We start from the raw sequence: 7360 nt of genomic DNA, 5'->3' as shown, positions 1-7360 counted from the left end.
TTTGCTTTTTAACAACTCATTTAAAGACTTGCATAGAATCAAAAACACAGGTCTAATTGATGTATAGATGACATCATATTATTGATTATAGGTTATGTTTCATTTCAGTGGACGTGCAGTCCAAAGCAGGATTCCTAACTGGGACACTGAAATATAATGAGAACATTGCTAATTAGTAAAATAGTTACACGTGTGCTTTTTTCTATTATGGCAACTCAAAATATGGGCCATGTAAAAGCATAAAGTATAGGCCTAATGTCTGTCTTTGGAAGGTAATACATCTAAGACCACACTTTTAACAAGTTTAAATTAAACCCTTTCACTTTCTCTTGGAATATAAATATCCCAAATAATCTACCCTGTGATGGGAAAGTATCAAGGTCCACACAACATGTATTGAAAGTGTAAAAGCAAGTGTTAATAAATGTATTTAAAGTATATTATACTTTAGAAATGGTTATGTAGCAAATGTTTTATTATATAAAGAAACTATATGATATACAGATGGACCATTTAATCAAGGCATGACATCTTATGTGTTCATTATGCAACTTGTTTGAAATAAATCGTATTCCTAGCTGTCGAATAAACTGTGGATTTAAAAGAATAGTTCCTACTAAATGACATAATCAATTCAATAAGAAAAGGAAATATTAAATTAGTACAGGTATCGTTACATTTCAATTGGTTACTATACAACAATTAACTTCACTATGATGATGTTATAAACCGAACATACAACTATTCAAGTCATTGAGTGTCAGAAGAAGGTTTTTTATTTTTCAAAACAAATTATGTTAATTTGCCACTTTTGTCTTCCTTAAGTAGATTGTCTCAATCAAAAAGAATAGCGAAATATGGAGTAACGTTGCATAAATTGCTGTCATTGCATAAGCAACCTTTCTGGTTAGGATTTCTTCATTGTAGCCAAATGATCTACAGCAAAACACACCCAATAAAAAAACACAGTAAAAACACAAAATAAAGCAGTTTGACAAATAAAATCTTGGTTTTTCCCTGCTTGGCTGTTGCTAACATTAGCAAAAAAAAATTCTCTGATAACTTCAATCTATACACATTCAATGGGATGAAATATTATAGTTAAAAACAACTGCGATCTAAGAAATGTACTGAAAAAGGTGACTTTATACTGGACAAAACTTTATGACAGCCCAAATTAATATACTAATTCCTCATCTAAAATTGCGGGAACATTTTTGGGAAATATTTGGTATATTGTAACATATATTATGTCGTAGGTATTTATTATACTTTTAAAGGTGGGGTAGGTAAGTTTGAGAAACCGGCTCGAGATCGCTAGAATTTGAAAATACACAACCGGAGAAAATCTGCCACTTCCTTATAGAGCCCCTCCTCCAACACACACGAACGCGCACATGACCAATGAGGGCACGAGATAAGTTTGTGCATAGATGGAAGGCTGACAGGCAGGTAGGCCATCCAGTTATTTTAGCCGGGCCGGCTAAAATGATTGGTCGTACTTTTTACAGTACTACGGCTTCCACAGATGACATTTTTTTATGGATTTTTTGTCAAAGCACTTAAGATATTCATTGCTATCGGGATGTTAAGAGCATTCCATGTAATATAACAAAAAGAGTATCTCGAGCCGGTTTCTCAAACTTACCTACCCCACCTTTAAGTGTTTAAATTGTATTGTTAATTTCTATTTTGATTCCGTTATCAACCCAATAAGATCATATATAATGATAAGTTATAACCCAGGTTTAATTTTTTTTAATTATAGAAAAAATCTCTGTGTGGGTCATAAGGTTAAAATGCTGTCATGCATGTACATTTCAGTTTGAATGACACGACATCATGTGGGGTCCAGGCCATTCCAGTGGTCAACAACAAGCAGAGCCTGTCATGAAACCAGAGAGAATCAGAGAGAGGCAGAGGGAGATGTGGAGAAGGAGAGCATGTCAGGTATAATTGCTGTAAGTGGGGCATCCAGTTTCAGTGATGTCATACTTTGCAACCACTATCTACTCTAAGATGTTAAAGCATGTCCTGCACTAGCTGCACTGTTGTCTCCGTCTTTTATATATGCTTTTGGAAAACAACTAAATGATGCATGCCATTACACTCAAACAAAACAATGCAAGAAAAATAATATTTTCTCTACGGATTTTACTATACCTTGGATTTTACTCTTTCTGCAGGTGTCTCTTTTTCCTGGCTCTCATTTCTAACAGCCAGCTATTACTTGGTCTATTTCAAAAGCTGCTGTTGTAAGTCAATGTATTTGAGCTATCATAGTAACTTCAGTTTGCTAATCACAAACAGTGCTACAATGCTATGCCTTTAAAAGCTCATGGCTTACTTGTTTGTGTGTGAGAAGCCCTCTCATTTAAATCCGCTGGTCAATGACCTGGTTAACTTTGCAAGGAACCTGTGACTTGGATCCAGGTCAAGCTCAATGCAAATCCAATTAGCTGCTGAATATAGCAACAATAGCCATGGCATGTGTAACCTGTGTAAGTGTTTCTATACAATCATGACAAAGCAATAAATGCATCATGGTTATGATCATGTGTAATTCTTGTCAAATTATGAAAGAGACTAGTGAGTTGCATGGACTGATTTTTATGGGTTCTTGTCTTGACACTTTTGGCCACATGAGGGCAGCATCTTTACTCTTTTAGGGGCAAAAAATGGATTGCATGAAAGAAAATATCCTAGATTGAGTCACAAATCATTTGCACAGCAAGTGGAGGTGGGTGATGTAGTTGGAGTTTCTGTTACTAAAATGACCTCTGGACTTTGAGTTGAGGTCACTCTGAGGTACACACTGTGTTTGTATTTTGAAGATACTCCATTATTGCATTTACTTCTTGCAGCAAATAAAGCAAAAACACTGAGCTGGCTTAAAGGGTGGCGTTTTATGACTTTTTTGGTGTGTATGTTTCATATTTTTCTGTTTGGCATGTCCCATAGATAGAATTGATGATTTAATAAGGTGGTTGAAGGACACAGGGAACTAAAGATAATTCATAAGGATTAGACATTCTGGATTTTGTTCAGTACAATTTAAAAAGAAAAACACACAGTGTGTTTTATTTACAAGTGAACATAGGGACTGCATGATTTAAAGGGATCCTATCATGCTTTTTGGGGTTTCCCCTTTTCCTGTAGTGTGTTATATAGGTTGTTTTGTAGGTAAATGGTCTGCAAAGACTCAAATCCCAAAGTTCACACTCCCCCCTTGAAATGCCCTGATTTGACTCCATTTGTTTATTCCAAAACATAGTGACATCACTATGTAACACTTGCGCTTCTATTGGCTAGTGCTCCAACACATTGTACCTGAGCGGACATCTCTAAGTGGTTGACAAATCACAATAGAACCGGCCAGCTAACCAATCAGAGCAGACTGGGTTCTGGTTTCAGACAGAGGATGAAAAGAGGTGCTGCAGCACAGGCAGTATGAGAGAAACATTAAAGCTTGGAGACAGTAGAGGGAAATGAGTATGATAGGGCCCCTTTAAAAAATCCAAAGTAAACATAACCCGCATGAATGGCAGACAGATTTTCTTTTTCTTTGATACACACCTCTTGAACCTTTTGTGTTCTCATGAACTACAATAACCTGAAAATATCTCATCAATAGCTTTATTACAGATGCTCAGGCCCTACATTGGTTCTCCTTGTTGATAAGCAGCTGTCTATTTTGCTGTCATTAATTTTTACTGTATGATTACAGGGCTAAACACACATGTAATTGAAATATTACAACACCTGAAATATTTTAACTTTAACCTCAAGGGCCTTTTATCTCTGTATTGTGGGAACTGGAATTTGCGGAACTAACAGACTGCTCGTAAATGTAAGGACTTTGTTGGTATTAAGTGATTATTGTGTGTATTTTTCATGTGTGCAGTGCCCAAAGCAAACACAGCTTTAGTCTTGTTTGCTGTGCTGGCGGCCCACTGATACTGCACTGAACCTGTGGAGTGTAGGTTGAGCAGGTTCTACATGTTTCCGTGGAAGTGTTTGTAGAAAGTAGGGGTGTGTGAGAGGTGTTTGTTCATTCTTCTGACAGACAAAAGTACTACCCAATTATGCCTTATCAGTTTATATTTGTATTTTGTGCCTCTACTGTGACATGTCTCCATGCTTTAACGTTCAAAAAGGTATTTCTTTTTCTCATACTGCCTTTGCTGCAGCACCTCTTTTCACCCTCTGTCTGAAACCAGAGCCCAGTCTACTCTGATTGGTTAGCTGGCCAGCTCTGTTGTGATTGGTCAACCACTGAGGGATGCCCCGCCCCTTAGCCAATCACACAATGTGTGGCCAATAGAAGCGTGATGCACCCTACACACGGTTCCGGCACGTGCTTCAACGGAGACGCTTCCCATTCACTTTGAATGGGGTGACGTGACGCTTTGCCGAACTGCATTGAGGTTCCGTTGCTTCGCTTTGCCTCCGCTGAAAGTTGAGAGAAGTTCAACTTTTCAAGCGTCGACGGAAGCGTCAGCCAATCAAATCATATGCCAGTACAAGCGCTAGCCAATCAAACTGCGTGCTTGTGTGTCCGGGGCGGGAGATTAATGTGATTGGTTGTCGGTCGCGCGCCAGACACGCCCACCAACGAGCTTCAACGCGACGGAACCGTGTGTACGATACGTGAGTGTTAAATAGTGAAGTCTCTATGTTACAGAGTTAAACAAAGGAGTCCAATGGAGTTGTTTTCAGGCAGGGGGGGAAGTGTGTGTGAAGTCTCTGAAGGGAACTTTGGAAGTTAAGCCTTAGCAGACCATTGACATGCACAAAAACTATAACACTACAGGTAAGGGGAAACCCAAAAAGAAGGCCTCTTTAAATCCCAACTTTGCATTACAGGGTTGAACTTTAATTCCCTTTCAAAGGTCAGAAGTCAGAAGTTTTTCCCTCATTTACTGCACATTTGCTAATTTCACAGTATGATGACATGTTACAGTAAGAGTTCAACGGAACGTTGATCATTGACTCATCAATGTTATTCATCATTTAATTGTGAGCCTTGAATGGACGCTGTCAATGAGAGGAGAAGTGACACCGTTTGAAAGCAGAACCAGAAACCCCCCTAAGGTGAGTATAAACCAGTATTTTCCTGGTTACCAAATATGGCACCACCTCAAATCCAGGAAACTGATTTCATGATTGCACAATGGGAAGAATGCGGGGGCAAGAAGTGATGTGAGCATGCAGTGATGTCAACATTGTTCCCTCTCCCTCCCTCGTCAGTTCTTTAAACAGTTCTGAAATAGCTGATGACAAATCAGCCGGCTGACCTCTGAGCGTCATCACTTCTGTTTTTAGCAATGTGTGTGTGTTTAGCAAACCTCGGCCCACTTGGCCTTGGAAGTCCTTGTCTTTCTCTTTCCTGCTGCCCGCGTCGCCCACACTCTCCCCTGGATAGCGGCGTACGGCCACAGCTTCTCCTCTCGCCTCCACTCCCCTCCACTCTTCCCTCACCCACTGACCCACTGGCGGAAAGCGTGGGGGCCATCTGTGGTGGAGATGTTACTTTTAGTCTCCCAGTGCTGCTATTTTCCTTCACTGGCTTTTTTACTTACGCAATGCTTATCTTCTCTATTGCTATCGCAGGTCTTGTTTACACAACAGTGCATTTGGCCCGTGGCAACATGCCCTTACAGGAAGAATGAAATCAAATGTAGACATGAGATGATTTTTTTCTGTAGCTAAATGAAGGAAAAAATGCTTGAAAGTGGCAGTCTTTCCACTGCAGGCATATTTATATTCACATGAGGGGTGTAGCTGCTCATTTTAAGAAGAGAAATCAATCAAATAAGCACATTACTGATATTTTCAAAACCATAGGCCCACTTTATACATAACATATGTACATTTTTGTCACAAAAGTGACTGCATGTCTTATAGCGTGACTATAAATATTAAATATTTCTAATATTTAACTGTTTTGAATAGAATGTACTGTATATTTCATGTATATCATTCGACCACCCTGTGCTGTTTTTCAAATTATAAAAACAATATATTCCTTGTGGTGTAAAAATCCTATTCTTTAAAAAAAATGCATGTTTTAAGCATATAGGCTTTCTTGTTCAGCATGTCCCCCATCCTATTTTAACAAATGAGCATGCTAACAATAACAAATGAGCACTATCAGGTTCAGATATTGAATTGTACCCGTAGGTAGCTTTGGTTTGCAGATAAAAGACAAGGGATCCATTATAACACACATTTTAAAACAACACAGACAGACATTTTGAGTTTTGTACACATTACAACTGACTATGATGGGAAAATGTCTTTAGTTCTGTATATTTGATCACAATCAAAATTCATGTTATAAATTTGACCTCTTTTGCTTCATTGGCATCTTTACCAGCTTTCAATAACTGTAAAGACACTTCACAAAAACATAAACATGTCAACCTATTTTTGTCGCTAGAAGGGGATCACCAAAACGTGTGAGACCATGAATGTCTGTACCAAATGTAACAGCAACCCGTCTCATAGATGCTGAGATATCTCAGTCTGGATTATGGATTATAGCCTTTGATAAAGCAGCTTGCAGCGCCCAAAACAATGATTACAGATGCTTTACATCGCTTCAAGATAGAGAATCCAATGGAAAAACACACAATATGATTCAACATGCTGATCTTTTTTTTTTTTTTTTCTGATCTGGCTAAGGGAATGTAAATGCCCTGAAGATATTTGAAAGAGACACGGTCAGGATCTCGACACAAACTGATGAACCCAAATGCACGACCCAGAGACAAAGTCTTGAATGTAACAAAAATGTAATTTTAATTTCACAGATCAGGTAATCCCTCTTAACAGAGTAGGTACTGGAATAAACAAAAAGCGCTCACAAGGAGGAAAAAACTAGGCATAACAAAAAGAGAACTTAAGAAAAACTTAAGCCTACAAAGTTAACAAAAGAAACAAAACCTGACATGAGTGAAAGCGATCCTTTCTGAGCTGAGGCTTGGCACGACCATTCGGGGAAACAAACAAGACGAACTGACACAGGACAGGGGAGAGACAGGACTATTTAAACATGAGGTGAGTGGGAACAGGTGGAAACAATCAGGGGCGGGGCAGACACTGATGATGGTGGGAAAAACACACAGGGGGAGGAAGAAACAGGGCCTGAAATGAAAGACAAGAGGTAAGTACAAAATAAAACATGAAATGGAAAACGAGACATGACAAAATACATAAACATAACTAACACATTTGACGAGACACAAACACACTATGACATTTAAACTGTGTGTACTGTTTAAAGGTTAATTATGGACCGAGCCACTCTTCCTGTATTTGTATGTAAAATAATGTACTGTTAAAGGTAGGGTAGGTA

Source organism: Trematomus bernacchii, unplaced genomic scaffold (genome assembly GCF_902827165.1).
Source record: "Trematomus bernacchii unplaced genomic scaffold, fTreBer1.1, whole genome shotgun sequence".
NCBI classification, from domain to species: domain Eukaryota; kingdom Metazoa; phylum Chordata; class Actinopteri; order Perciformes; family Nototheniidae; genus Trematomus; species Trematomus bernacchii.
Note: the sequence above shows the minus strand (reverse complement) of the source record.